Source organism: Mauremys reevesii, linkage group 25 (assembly GCF_016161935.1).
Source record: "Mauremys reevesii isolate NIE-2019 linkage group 25, ASM1616193v1, whole genome shotgun sequence".
Classification (NCBI taxonomy): Eukaryota; Metazoa; Chordata; order Testudines; family Geoemydidae; genus Mauremys; species Mauremys reevesii.
In genome coordinates this window covers 19,547,603-19,562,944 of record NC_052647.1, presented here as the reverse complement: position 1 = coordinate 19,562,944, position 15,342 = coordinate 19,547,603, and the positions used below count along the sequence as shown (strand labels likewise).

General features: G+C 49.3%; 1 long non-coding RNA gene across 2 annotated transcripts in view; it reads left to right on the top strand.

Moving 5' to 3' along the window:
- Nucleotides 1–6,105, top strand: part of LOC120391323 — a 36,946-nt gene extending 30,841 nt beyond the window's left edge. For both annotated transcript variants that reach the window (XR_005591266.1, XR_005591265.1), the window contains one exon: nt 5,719–6,105. This is a non-coding gene — a long non-coding RNA (uncharacterized LOC120391323). The remainder of the gene's footprint in view (nt 1–5,718) is intronic.
- Nucleotides 6,106–15,342: the final 9,237 nt, after the last annotated feature.

Genomic DNA, 15,342 nt, shown 5'->3' with positions numbered 1-15,342 from the left:
TCATTCGCCTCTTCTTCATGTCTCGGGATGGGAAAAAGAACCAGATGGATTTTCCATTCCAGATCATGTGGCATAGCGGAGAGTACCCGTCGTAAAGAGCGCCTTCGTTCCCGAACGTTCGTCATGCCCTAGTGCTCAGGATACAGTGATTCACTGGGTGGTCCGTGGGGCTCAGAAGGTGGGCAGGAATGCGTCATGTTTAGGGAGGGATCAGGGAACCGGCATATGGGAACCTCTAGAGCCATATTCACAGCTAGAGTGTAAATGGGCCCAGCTCCATTGAAGTCAGTGGGGCCAGATCCTCAGCTGGTGTCAATCAGCAGAGCTGCATCAGCCTCAACACAGATATGCCAGCTAAGAATATGGCTACGTTGCTCTTGGCACGCTCAGCAGCTTAACACTCCCAGGCAGTGTGATCCAGTAGTGCTGGTACGAGAATAGGTGTCAGGGGATGGGGGTTCTCGTCTTGCTTCTACCAGCGGCTTCATTTGTGATGCTGGCCTGTCAAGGCGCCTTCCCCACTCTGAACTCTGGGGCACAGCTGTGGGGACCCGCATGAAAGCCCCCTAAGCTTATTTACCAGCTTAGGTTAACAGTAAGCGGCCACCACCAAGCGTGTTTACAGAAATAATTTGTACAGGGTAATTAGATTCAAAGAGCCCAGAGGAACCCCCTCTAGCCTTAGGTTTAAAGTTACAGCAAACAGAGGTAAACCCCTTAGCAAAAGGAACATTTACAAGTTGAGAAAACAAAGATAAAACAAACATACCTTGCCTGGCTGTTACTTACAAGTTTGAAATATGAGAGACTTGTGCAGAAAGATTCGGAGAACACGGATTGATGTCCAGTCCCTCTTAGTCCCAAGAGCGAACACACCCAAAACAAAAAGCACAAACAAAAGCCTCCCTCTCCCCCCCCAATATTTGAAAGTATCTTGTCCCCTTATTGGTCCTTTGGATCAGCTGCCAGCCAGGTTACCTGAGCTTCTTAACCCTTTACAGGTAAAAGGATTTTGGTGTCTCTGGCCAGGAGGGATTTTATAGTATTGTACACAGGAGGGCTGTTACCCTTCCCTTTATAGTTATGACATGGCCTATTCCCTCAATGTGCTTGTTTTTCCCCTCTCCTGCCTTTTGTCGTCCTTGTTTCTTTAGACTGTAAACTCTTTGGGTCAGGGACTGTGCGTACCTAGTACAACAGAGCTCCGATCCTGCGTAGGCATGTAAGCGCTCTTGTATCACATCAGTGACTTCAAAACGTCTCATGCAATGTTACATCATATGCTGCAGTGACATGCACGTGTGCCCTGAGCCTCGAGACAAGGATGAGCAATCTCTTGCTCATGATAGGAGCTGGTCAAAACTGTTCGGATGGAACACGCCGGAAAATGCCGATCTGTCGAAACTGAAACTGACACGTTCCACGGGAAATGTGGTTGTTGTTGTTTTTAATCAAAGCATTTTGAGCTTTCTGGAATGGAAGGTTGCAATTTTTTTTGTTTCAAAATGCCTCTTCATTTCAAAATTTATTCTGGTTTTTTTTTCTAATTTTATTTAATATTAGAGGTGTTTACTTTTACTTTATATTATAAAATGAACACTATAAAATAAAACAATTTAAAAAGTCAAATGTTTCATTTCGATGGATCTGAAATGACTGATTTTCATTCAGCAGGAATTTAGACATTTGACATTTCGTTCAGATTTTTTAAATCCCAGAATTTCCCACGAAACAGAAATCCCAGTTCCTGGCCAGTTCCACACAATAAGAGGGGAAGCCCGCAGTATCTTATCAGAACATTTTCCCACCAAGTCTTTTCATTTTCCAAGAACATGATTATTTTCCCCAAGACTATGCCAAAATGATGGCGCTTTTTGTGGAGGACACATTGCAGCTGGCACCCACTAAACAGAGCACTACGGTGACATGTTCAAAAGTGCCTAAGTGATTTAGGGGCCTATGTCCCATTTTTCAAAAGACAGCTTTTCAAAGGGATTTAGGGGCCTAAAGATACAGAGAGATGCTCCGGGGATGGAGCACTCACAGAAAAAAACAGCACCCACTGGTGGATCAGCTCCTCCCCAGCTCCTCCCGTCTGCCGTGATCAGCTGTTCAGTGGCATGGAGGAGGTGATAGGGAGAGGAGGTGGAACAAGGCGGAGCAGGGGTGGGGCAGGCAAGAAGAGGCGGGGGCAGGGTTTGGTGCGGAGCAGGGGTCAAGCATTCCCAGGGAAATGAGGAAGCCGACACCTGTGTGCATGACCTATGCTGACCTTAACAGTCCTCCAGCAGCTCCATGCACTAGACACGCTCCTGCCTGGAGTAGACTGGAGATATTGGATCTCCTCGGCTCGGGAGAAGAGGCTATACAAGCACGGCTATGGACCAGCCGTGGAAACATGAACATCTACGACAAGATTGCAGAGGGATGCAAGCGAAGGGCAACTACAGGGACCCGCAGCAGTGCCGTGTGAAAGCCAGGGAGGCCAACAAGCTCTCTGGTACTGGGCCATAGACCTGCCACTTTTACAAGGAGACGTGGAGAACCCACCAGCACCTCACTGCCCAAGTCACTTTTGAAAATAGGACATAGGATCCTAAGTCATTTAGGTGCTTTTGTGCCCTATCGCCATTTCAGTGAACATCATCTGCGGTGCTGAACAAGCAGGAAGCTTCCAGATGCAAAAATTACATAAATAAACACAATCTTTGTGGAATAGTTGAGCTCTTCTCACCAAGAAGCAGTGTGGTCTGGTAGACTGGGTTTTGCACTGGTCCTTCAGAGGCTTGTTTTTTAGTCTCTGCTCTGGCATTGATCGACTGTGGGAAAGTCATTTTCATCTCTTTATTTCAGTTTCTCTTTCTCCTATTGTGCTTTCAGCCACCGAATAAAGTGTGCTGGGATCGCTGGAGGGAAACGCGCTGTGTAAATAGGCTTGGAAAGATTAGACTTCCATCAGCGAACGTTGATCTCACGCATAAACAGGAGAAAAACAATGTTTCCGTTTGTAATCATCAAAATGTACAGACAGGCAAAATACAAAAAACGCTGCTTGAGCACTTCTTAGTGTCAAAATCCAGGGATTTAGATGTTTGAATTAGGCTTCTTACAAATGGACTAGCAAATGAATAGGAAAAATGGGTAGGATTTGTTGATTTAAGGATATTTACTTTGTGTAGTTTGACATGAGATGTTGACAATTAATGGTTTATCAAACTTTAACTTCTTGCCTCTCGACATCTGCTGTCATTAAATAATTGCCAAGCCTCTTCTATAACTATCAACAACTGTGAAAACGTAAACCTATAAAAATCGATGCATGAAAAACTGGGCATAAAAAAAAATGGTGGGAGCAGATTTAGAAGGCGGCTGAAGGCTCTGGCTCGGCGGGCTGTTCCTTTCCTTAATTCCGTGGAGATCGGAAATCTACCAGACCAAAAACTGCAACTTCTCACAAGAGTGTCACCAGGGGGGTTCAGTGCTGGATGGGGGGTGGGACTGGACTGGAGAAGTCTTTGGAACCATATAGTCTGGTCTGAGTTGGATCCTGCTCTGGGTGAGACTTTTGCCAATGGAAGCAGGATCTAATTAATCTATTTCTCTCTCTACCCATTGCTGCATCCATCCTAGGTTTGGGGCTCACCGAATGGCAAAATTCCATTGAGTTAAATGGTGCAGGAGCAGTGCTTTATACTGCAGCAATCTCTGGGTATCTGAGCCCCCTCAGTTCTTATATGAGGGGGCGTCATCATCCGAAGGAGCCTTTTGCTGAGCCCATCAGGGTGTAGAAACTGGGGTTCGGCTCTGTTAAAGTGGCAGTGTTATCCCTGCTGCCCAACACCCGCCCTGGCAGAGCAGGAGTGGAGCTGCAGAGAGGCAGTGATTCATTGCCTACACTGGAATCACAGAGGAAGGGACCTGTAATTTCCTAGAGCAAAATCTACCGGAAGGTTTGAACAGTCTAGACCTCCCACCTTTCTGGCTTGATCCACGAAGCACATTCTAGTGCTGTGAGGCGATATCCTAGCCAGGGGTTCCCAGCAGCGGGCCCTGGCATGGTGACCAGAGCAGGAGCTGAAGCCTGGCACAGCGCTGTGAGGGAGCGGGAGTCCTGGTGCAATGTTCAAAGGGAGCAGGAGCTCTCAGGAGCTGCGTCCCAGCCTGGAAAAGTTCAGAGGGAGCAGACGAGACCAAGAAGTGAGCTCTGGGAGGAGAGGGATTCCCAGGAAATGGGGGCTGCGAGGGAGGAGGAATTACTAGGAAGTGAGTCCTGGCGTGATGCTTGGAGGGAGCTGGAACTCCCAGGAGCCAGTCCCAGCCAAGAGCTCAGAGGAGGAGCAAAATGCTCGGCATGGACGAACAGCAGCCAAATCCTTACATCAAGCTCGGAGAATGAGCTGAGTCCCAGTGCGGGATGCAGAGGCTCATGAGAGGTGATTCCCAGCACTGGGGGCAGAGGAAGCCACGGCTCATGGAAGCCAAGTCCTAGCTCAACCTTCAGATGGAGCAGGGCCCCATGGGAGTTGAGTGCCAATCCGGGGCTCAGAGGGAGCAGAGGCTCATGGGAGTTGGGTCAGCCAGGAGCACACAGCTGGCATGTAAAATTTCACCCTAAACTGTTAAAGTTTTTGCCAGAGTTATAAGCAAACAAAAACAGGGGCTTGTAATGGAAAGCGTCGGGGAAACTTTAATAACAGAACCCCCCACCGCAAATAATCTGTTCCTATATTCATAGTTCTATAGAAAGGTCGCCGTCTAGTGGCAAATTCAAGTAATAGGCACCGTTGCACATGTAAAATTCAGAGTTCCATAAGTATCAGGGGTTAGCTGTGTTAGTCCATATCCACAAAAACAACAAGGAGTCCGGTGGCACCTTAAAGACTCACAGATTTATTTGGGCATAAGCTTCCGTGGGTAAAAACCCTCCCTTAAGAGTTCCATAAAGTTGTTGTTACTGTGCGCTGCAAACAGGAGCAGGCCGCTCCTAACACCGAGCTCAGACCCATGCTGCTCTGTTATGGAAGCAACTCTGCTCCCTTCTTTAGTTCCTGTCCCCCTGCACGGGGCTGCCCTGTATCATTGCAGGAGCTCCGTGGTTGTCCTACCCACCACGCTGTATCCCAACTCTGACCTACGATGCTACAACCACAATGCTATAAAGGGGAGGGATAGCTCCGTGGTTTGAGCATTGGCTTGCTAAAGCCAGGGTTGAGTGTTCAGCCCTTGAGGGGGCCACTTAGGGATCTGGGGCAAAATCAAAACTTGGTCCTGCTAATGAAGGCAGGGGGCTGGACTCAATGACCTTGCAGGGTCCTTTCCAGTTCTAGGAAATAGGTAGGTATGTCTCAAATTATTAAAAATTAACTCCCCTCTATTTTCCCTGCTCATCTCAGCATTGATTAGAGATACAAGACCATCCATCACAGCCCTAGAAGCAGGTCACTAGCCACAGATGCTGACTTTTGTTTTTGCCGGTGGGTGCTTCTCTCTGCCCCCTCCCCCCCATGCGAGCAGCAGACAGGGCCTCGGGGGGGGGGGGGGAGAGGCTGAGTGGGGATGGGGCATTGGGGCAGAGAATGGGTGGGGCCTCAAGGAAGACGCAGAGCAGGGGCGGGGCCTTGGGGCAGAGCATGGGAGTGGGGTCACGGTCCAGGTGCCAGGGCCCACCAACGATTAATCCGGCCCTGTGGGTTCTGCTCACCCCCTATTTTTTTTCAGTTGGTGCTCGAGCCCTGGCGCACCCACGGAGTCAGCGCCAATGTGACGAGCATCTTGTCTGTAAGAAGTGAACCAAGAAACCATGCTGGCATTTTGCTGCTAGGAAGGAGAGAGTAAATGATCCATAAAGTTTCCATCAGCAACAGAAATTGGCAGCCTCTTAAGGCATCAGTTTATGGGGCACCGGTGAGAAGTTTATTGGAATATTTTCATGCAAAAAAAGTCACTTATAAAGAGGCAAAGAAGGTAAAGAAGCAAGAAGGCTGGAGATTAGAATGGGAAGGAATTCAGCTTTCCGCTCGGCCCACGGAGGCTGCTGCAGAATGGGAACATTTTAATGTTGTTCTTGTTGTTGATTCCCCAGTGTGGTAAAGTTATAAATCTCGACCCGACCGTTTCAGGAGCTGTTTGTCATTAGTTGGCACATGTGATGGTTTGAGGGGTTTTTTCAAAGGCACGTGTGTTTCCATGGGCAGTGCCCACATAGTGCGGGGGGGGAGGTCTCGGAGCCGGGGCTCCTGCCTGAGCCTGGATGTCTATGCTGCTATTTTTAGCCCCACAGCCGAGCCCTGCGAGCTCAAGTCAACTAACCCGAGCTCTGATTGGCTGGATAAAAATGTGGGGTCCTGTGTAAACTGTTCCTTTTAGAAGGAGAAATTGGTGCTAATCAGGCATTTCTTTGATGCAGCCTTTCCTTACAAAGAATGTACAAAGTCCTGGTTCTTTGAACACAGGAGCAAACGAACAGCTGGAGATAATTCCTTCGTTTGCAGTTCCACGCCTGCCTTTCCAGCTGGCACTCGGCACCCAAAAGCGTCCAGCCTTTCGGTGCTGTCTTCAGGGCTTTCTTGCAGTGCTTCAGCTTGCCTGGTGGGGGTTTGGCTTGTGCTGTCTCTCTCTCTCACACAGACCAGACAGTTCTACTGATCCAAGCCCTAGCCCCTCCCCTGGGGAGGAGAGTCAAACTTTCAGGGGTTGCAGCGACCTGGTGCCCGGGGTTGCAATGCCAATCAAATTTAGCCCAGCTGGCCCTCCATCAGCATGACCAAGGCCAAATTGGAAAGAGTGCCGTTGCAACCTGGAGCACAGGGGAGGCCACGCCCCTCAGCTCTCTTTGAGGCAGAAATGGAGACATGCTGCCCTGAAAACTTGCAGGGAAATTCTGGCATGTGCTTTTGAAAGGTTCCATAGCCTCGGCACAACTAGACAGCAGGATCAAAGGGCTGATTTTTTTAAAAAAGCAGAATCCCCTTTATTGGGGATTTTTTTTAAAAATTTTTTATCCTGTGGCCCCGGATCCATCTAGATTACATTGGAAAGATGCGTTTTATGGCGAGGAGGGTGTGATTCTAAAAAGGTTGAGACCCCCCCAGGGGCGTGCACAGGGACAAGAATGTGGTCACTTTTATAGGGGCACTCAGGAGCCCCGCCAGCTTTTTTGGCGCCCTAGGCGGCGGAAGGTCCCGCCCCCGAAATACCGCCGACGACCGGGTCGCCTAATGGGTTGCGCCGGCCCTGGGGACACTTTCTGTGCCCCTCACAGCCAAAGGAGCTGCTTCTCTCCCTCCTCCCCCTCAGCGGGGGGAGCTGGCTCGGTTCCCCGCTTGCAGCCTGAGAAGCTGGCTCACCCCCCCTCCCCAAAAGGAGCTGGTTCGCTCCAGGGCTGGTGGATTTGTCATCTCCCACCCTAGCCCAGGCCGGTGGAGGAGCTCACTCTCCCTGCGGCCGGAGGAGCTGGTTCTCCCCACCACGGCCCTGGAGGAGTTGCTTCCACTGACTGGGGTGTGTGGGGGGGTTGCTTCTGCTTACCCCCCCCCCCCACTTGCGCACGCCGTGGCCTGTCCTAAATGTAATGCAGGAACCATGCCCGGCCCCTAACAATAAAGTCTCACTCAGCCCATCACAATAATAATCACTGGTTACAGCCCATCAGATACCTAACGATTGCCAAATATTTTCTGTATGGAGAGATTTGAGGGAGGAGAACGTAGCCTTGGGGATTTTTACAAGGGTCCCTCCCAGGTGTTAGGCGCTTATCCAGTTTTTTATCACCGCCTTCTTTTATCACCCGTTTTATTTGCCTTTGGAAAAATGTTGCCACTTAATTATGGTGGCTATACACGTCCCTGGGCGAGTTGGCAAGGGGAGGGTGTCACGGAGTCCCCGGGCGATGCTCTGGAACTGCTCCCCACAAAGCCAGTCAGGACTTTGGGGAGCCTCCTCTCCCTTGGAGCAGACTGTATTCAGGGCAAGAAGCTCACACGGCTTCACCTCCTGGGTCTCTCCTTGGAACATTCAGCATATGCCCCTCCGTGCGCTTCCCCCAGCGAGTGCGCCCAGGCGGGGGCCTGGGGAAGCCACCGGCTCCTGCACCCCCACTTTGCAGTCAGACGTGACTCTTAGCCAGCCAGTAACACAAAGGTTTATTCGATGACAGGAACACACTCTAAAACAGAGCTTGGAGGTACAGAGAACCAGACCCCTCGGCCGGGTCCATTCTGGGGGCCGGTGAGGCAGACCCCCACATCTACACTCACTCCTAGTCCCCAGCCAGCCCCAAACTGCAAACCCCTTCAGCCCCTCCCTCTTTCCCGAGCCAGGAGGTCACCTGATCTCTTTGTCTCCAACACCTTCCGTTGGCACCTTCGCAGAGGAGGGGCCCAGGCCATCACTTGCTAGGAGACAGTGTCAGGCATTTATGTGCACTGGCCCTTTGCTCTGCAGCAACCATACACCCTTATTCCACCACCTAGATACTTAAGAACTGCCTAGGGGAAACTGAGGCACCAACACAGTATTCAGAGAAAACATTAAGAACATTCCTAGTTCGTCACAGAGGTGACATGAAAATTGAAGCTGGAAGGCGGGAACTCTGTCCCATCAGAGCGCTCAGACCAGCCACCAGTTATGGAGGAAAGGGTAATTCGCCTTTATTGGGTTGGAAGGTGCTGAGATGAACCCTGCCCCCCTCCCCTGACAAAATAACAAACCGCAAGGATTTTCCAGTCATAAAATTCTAAGACGGGAGTATTGAGGGGTAATAAAAGGGAGGGAGCAAAGATCAAGTGCTCTTGTTTTCCATCCCTGGTGTTTCCAGGTAGCGCGTTGGGATGTTGACAGGGGGACCCGGCTACTGACGCTATTTGCTGCATCATGAGGGACTGCTGCCATGCAACTGATGGATGAGGCTGGCATGGTCGCTGGGGCTGGTTCAACATTTTCCAGCTAATCTGTCTTCCAACAGGAAATCAGCTTGTCAACTTAAGGACAATTTATGCAATGTGTGTCTGCTTCCTGTGGAAAATTTTGATTTTTTTCATTGAAAAAAACAACCCCCCGCCCCCAACCAAATACTTTGATTTGTAAATGCTGCAGCAATGCCATGTGGGGACTGTAGTTCAGTGGCCTCATGTCCCCATTCTCCTCTGCTGGCTGAGCTCTTCAGCTGGACCACATCTCCCATGATGCACCATGTTTAGGGACACCCCATGATCCACCATCAAGTATCAGGGGGTAGCTGTGTTAGTCTGTATTCCACAAAAACAACAAGGAGTCCGGTGGCACCTTAAAGACTAACAGATTTATTTGGGCATAAGCTTTCATGGATGAAAAACCTCACTTCTTCAGATGCAACTATCTCCCCTCTCCAAGAAGGGGACTGGCACATGTCATGGGAGATGTAGTCTGACCAGGGGACGCAGCCTAGAGTGGAGAATGGGGGAATGAGCCACCTGAACTACACCTCCCATGATGCACTACAGCACTATTGCCCAATCAAAATATTTCAAGTGGTGACATTTTGGCTGAAATTAGAAATCTCTACCCCACTGTGAACAATGGAGAATCCTGCTCCCCCACATTGTGAACCATGGAGAATTCCCCACCCCCGCACTGAGAACAATGGAGAATCCATCTCCACCCACTGAGAATAATGTCCAACCCCCTCATTGAGAGTTAAGGATAGTCCACCTCTGCCCACTGAGAACAATGGAGAATCTCCTCCCCCCACTGAGAGATGCTGGGAGATGGGAGATGCTGGGTGCTCAGCTGTTTTGAACCCTGACCAAGTCATAGTAGGTGCTAGACTGATATTTCCTGCTGTTGCTCAACCCTTGGAATCAAATTGAAGGCAGAGAAAATAGGTCAAGGCCAGGAAGGAGCAGCATCCGTGTCCGCTCAGGGTGTGACTTTGAGCTCTGGAGTGCTAACCCCACTCCAGCCCATGGAGTTCTGAAATGGGGCAAGATTTCGGAAGTGCTGGAAAAGCTGCCTCCCCCGTTGTGATTGAAAACACCGCCAGGAGTCTCATTAGGGGTTTCCCTTGTGGTGTATTGCAGCTGGGTGCCAGGGCCAGCCTGGTTGCCCTACAGCTTCGGACTGTCTCTTAAAATCACATCACAGTTGTAATTGCAGCTCTGGGGTTTAAGCTGGACCAACATATATCTGGTGAAACGTTCTCTGGGAGTTGCCATTGGACACCACAATGACAGCCCTGAGATAACCACGGGCCTCCGGGCAATACAACTGGAAGCCCGCTCTGTAGACCTTATGGTAACAAAATGTTCCGAACAGCTGTACCTCGGGTATCTCTTCTTGGAGCAGAACCAAAGCTCTCTGAGGGCCTGGCCTGGCTCAGCTCAGGGAGGAATTCGCTTCACAGTACTAGTCTGACGTTCTCATCTTTTCGTTCTTCAGATTCCTCTGCCAGACGTAGTGGCTCAAATTCAGTGCTGACTTTCACCAGTGTGGTCCTATGGTAACACTAGCAAGGGGACGCTTGGAAGACAGGAGAGCTGGACACAGATAGAGCAAACTTGCCTCTGTTTCCCTTCCCAAGAGCCCAGTTCCAAACACGCGGAGAACCTGATGCTCTCAGGTCTCCATCTTCTATGGCGTCGATCGCTCTGGTTCTGATCCAGAAAAGCACTTAGGATGGGAGGATTTTCTATAGCACCCAAGTGACTTAGGTGCACAAGCCACAGTGACTTTCAGTGGGATTTGTACTGCCAAGTCACTTACGCTCTTTTCAAAATCCCACCCTTCAACAGATGCTTCACTTTAAACACAAGTAGCCCCACTGACCACTCAGGTAATAATAATTGGAGATATACCAATCTCCTAGAACTGGAAGGGACCTTGAAAGGTCATCGAGTCCACCCCCCTGCCTTCACTAGCAGGACCAATTTTTGCCCCAGATCCTTAAGTGGCCCCCTCAAGGATTGAACTTAAACAAGTGCTGCAAGTTTGCTGTGTCGAGACCGAAATGCTCAGAACCTCGGAGGACTCCAATCACGTTCACGCCAACCAGCATACTGTGCAAACAAGTCTTTGCTGCATCGGTGACGGAGTCCGGAAGGGACTTTGCTATTGCTAATAGATTGTATGTAGAAGACATTTAGATGCTACAGTTATGGGTGGCAATATAGAATCCTTAGATAGATAGATAAACTCTGTTTCTTCCTGGGACAAAGTATCCCCCTGCATCAGCCAAGTGACCTCAATCACAAATTAAGACGGAGAATTCATTTGCCCCTGCAGCACAAAGTAGCCTCAATAGATTGGCAAAAGCCATGGTAGCTCTGTGAAATGGTTAGTTTCCTGGGCTGGAACCGCCCTGGGCCGGATTCTCAGCTGGTGAAAATTAGCGTAACCATAAAGATGCTTTCTGAGGGTCGAATTCACCGCTGTGCAGAGGGCCGGCACTGCTTAACATGTCAAAAGAGAGCTCATGTGGGAGTTAAGACTGAGCCACCGAATCCTCTGCATCAGGGTGAATTTCACTCTTTCGGGCCTCACTGCTCCAGCATGCTGATTCACTCTGAGCAGTTGAGGACTAAAAACCTGAGCCTGGGTCCTTCTTGCTGGAAGGAGATTTCTTGGCTGGCAGTGAAAGTCTGTGGTCCAGTGGTTAGGGCACTAGCCTGGAACTCAGGAGACCCGGGTGCAAATCCCTGTTCTGCCACAGACTTCCTGTGTGACCTTGGACATACGGGCTGGGCTTGTCTTCACTGTACAGTTAACCTGGGTTTAGCCCAACTCCTCCTTCCTCCCACCCCATCCAAACAGGAAAAATCTCTGCTTTGGGTCTGCAGGTGCTTTAAGGCCAGGCTGCTGGTGGGGTTGAGACTTGGGCTGGAACCTGCTTAGTAGGGCAACAAAATGGCAAATGAAATTTAATGTGGATAAATGTAAAGTAATGCACATTGGAAAAAATAACCCCAACTATACATACAACATGATGGGGGCTAATTTAGCTACAACGAGTCAGGAAAAAGATCTTGGCGTCATCGTGGATAGTTCTCTGAAGATGTCCACGCAGTGTGCAGAGGCGGTCAAAAAAGCAAACAGGATGTTAGGAATCATTAAAAAGGGGATAGAGAATAAGACTGAGAATATATTATTGCCCTTATATAAATCCATGGTACGCCCACATCTCGAATACTGTGTACAGATGTGGTCTCCTCACCTCAAAAAAGATATTCTAGCACTAGAAAAGGTTCAGAAAAGAGCAACTAAAATGATTAGGGGTTTAGAGAGGGTCCCATATGAGGAAAGATTAAAGAGGCTAGGACTCTTCAGTTTGGAAAAGAGAAGACTAAGGGGGGACATGATAGAGGTATATAAAATCATGAGTGATGTTGAGAAAGTGGATAAGGAAAAATTATTTACTTATTCCCATAATACAAGAACTAGGGGTCACCAAATGAAATTAATAGGCAGCAGGTTTAAAACAAATAAAAGGAAGTTCTTCTTCACGCAGCGCACAGTCTACTTGTGGAACTCCTTACCTGAGGAGGTTGTGAAGGCTAGGACTATAACAATGTTTAAAAGGGGACTGGATAAATTCATGGTGGCTAAGTCCATAAATGGCTATTAGCCAGGATGGGTAAGAATGGTGTCCCTAGCCTCTGTTCGTCAGAGGATGGAGATGGATGGCAGGAGAGAGATCACTTGATCATTGCCTGTTAGGTTCACTCCCTCAGGGGCACCTGGCATTGGCCACTGTCGGTAGACAGATACTGGGCTAGATGGACCTTTGGTCTGACCCGGTACAGCCTTTCTTATGTTCTTATGTTCTTAGTACTTTGCAGCCATGATGTGGGCAAAACCAGGGGAGTGCGGTTAGTCCTCCAATGCCCGTCCCACAATTCCCCCCAAAGGACAGACAAGTTCTTTCACAATAGGGTGGGAAAGACCCTTACCGAGCATCTCCGCACAAATGGGATGTCCCTCCAGACACACATCGGTGAGGACCCAAGTAGTGGGGGGACACTTGCTAGGCTAACATAGGCGCTAATCATCTGAGTTAACTGTGCAGTGGAAACAGACCCTTAGCTCTTCTGGGCCTCTGTTTCCCATCTGTACAATGGGGATAAAACCAGGACCTTGCCTCATGAGGAGCATGGGAGGATCAATGCACTGAAGGCTGTGATGTGCTCACATGACCTGGTAATGGGTGCCACATAAGTACCTAAAATAGATTCACATTCAAAATCAGGCTCCTTGATGCCCCTGTGGGGTTGCCAATTACTGTTACACACACTTTAAGGCCCCGGGACATGGCCAGAGTGGCAGAAAGGGGCCCCAGTGTAAATGAGAATCAGGCCCTGTAAATTATTTTCCCTGTAAGCTCTGGATCACGGTGCATCTGGATTCCACTTGTTTATTATTCTTGCCTTTTGTGCCCTTTCCCAGACAGGCCCCGGTTTGTGGAGCACGATGTTCTTTGGTGGGTTTCTGTCTCCCAGCTCCTCTTTCAGCTCCGAGTGCAGCATTTGCTTTGTTCAGTGGCTTCCTCGCCACAGCTGGGTTTCGTGAGCTGTTCCCTCCTTGCTCTGATTTCCGAATGAACATTGCAGTTTCTCTGCTACTGGGACGGTCTGTGGCTGAAACCTCTTTCCCTGGGTGGGTGTTGTTGGAGCCTTTGCTGCCCTGGGTGAGGCAGCTGATTCTGTACCACAGACCCTGAGGGGTGAACACTAGACATTACACTATATGCTCGGCCTGGGAGTTGGCGCTGAGGTTTGTAGATAAGGAGGATAGTCCGGTGTGGCCACTGGTTTGCATTCCCCCCACCCCAAGACCAGCGACAGAAGGAATGTGGGTGGCTGAGACATTTCCTGGTCCATGTCTTGCTTTGTTTTCATTGTCCATTCACTTTCTTTGAGCTTGGAGATGTGATTCCTCCAGAGGCTTTGGGACACTTCAGGAATGGGTTGCTGGATGCTTTCAAGCCACAGAATGCCAAATCAGGCTGAATGACTCCAAACCTTCTCTTGAAAGGTCCAGACAGCTGGTGCCAGGTGACGCAGAAGACATCACTGAGCAGTTCCTCAGCTGGCGTAAACTGGTGTAGGTCCACTCAAGTCAATGGAGTGATGCTGATTTGCAGCAGCTGAAAATCTGGCTCATCTAGGGGGGAGGGATAGCTCGGTGGTTTGAGCATTGGCCTGTTAAACCCAGGGTTGTGAGTTCAAATCCTTGAGGGGGCCATTTAGGGAACTGGGGTAAAAATCTGTCTGGGGATTGGTCCTGCTTTGAGCAGGGGGTTGGACTAGATGACCTTCTGAGGTCCCTTCCAACCCTAATCTTCTATGATGATCTTCTGCAAGAAGTTGGGGCTTTTGGCCCCATCCAGGAGCCCATATGTCTCTCCAATATAAACTCCTCAAGGCAGGAATTTTATGTACAGCACCCAGCACAATGGGGCCCTGATCTTGGTTGGGGCCTTTAGGGGCTACTGCAATGCAAATAATAAGTTGTAACTGTGGGGGTAAGAAAGAGGAATGTAGCTTTGGCAAGGAAAAAAAATCAGTTTTGGTTTGAAACTAACCAACGTATCTGTCTGTTTAATATTATTATTCACTCAGCTCTAATGTAGTTGTCTGTATGTGCATAGAGCATGTACAAGTCAGTCAATGATCAGCTATGCCAAGAGTGTTACCAGATTTGCCCATTACTTTGGGGCATGCTCATTTGTTAGGGTTACTCTTCTGGGGGGGTGTCTAATTCTATCAATGTGCAGCTTGTGTTACTTGTGTTTTCATATGGAGCTTTACTTCTCCCTTCTGCAAGTTCCCTCCCAATGGAGCTACCCTGCCGGACCTACGTTCCCCAGGGCAAGGTTCCTCCAGCCCCAGAACCGGATGAACACACACACACACACACACACACACACACACACACACACACACACACACACACACACACACACACACACACACACACACACACACACACACACACACACACACACACACACACCCCAAATCTGAGTGGACTGGGTCAATCAGCACTTTCAAGCTGACCCCTTATATGTCCCAGGTTCTGCATGTCCCTATCCCCACTTTCACATCACAGTTGTTCTGGCAGTAACCCACTTGATGAGCAAACCCCACGGGATTTTTGGGTGCTACAGGGATCTTTAGCTTAGGTAAGAGAAGCAGAGTAAATGGGGAAGCTAAAACCACAAAAGAGTAAAGTTCAGAGAGAGAGAGAGGGAAGCAACCAGCTTAACCATAAAAGTTATTTATTTAATAATAGTGATAACTACACAAGGTTTCCTCTCCCACCTTTTGTCTATTTAGATTGGCAGTTCTTTAGGGGAGGAACTGTCCCTCACGA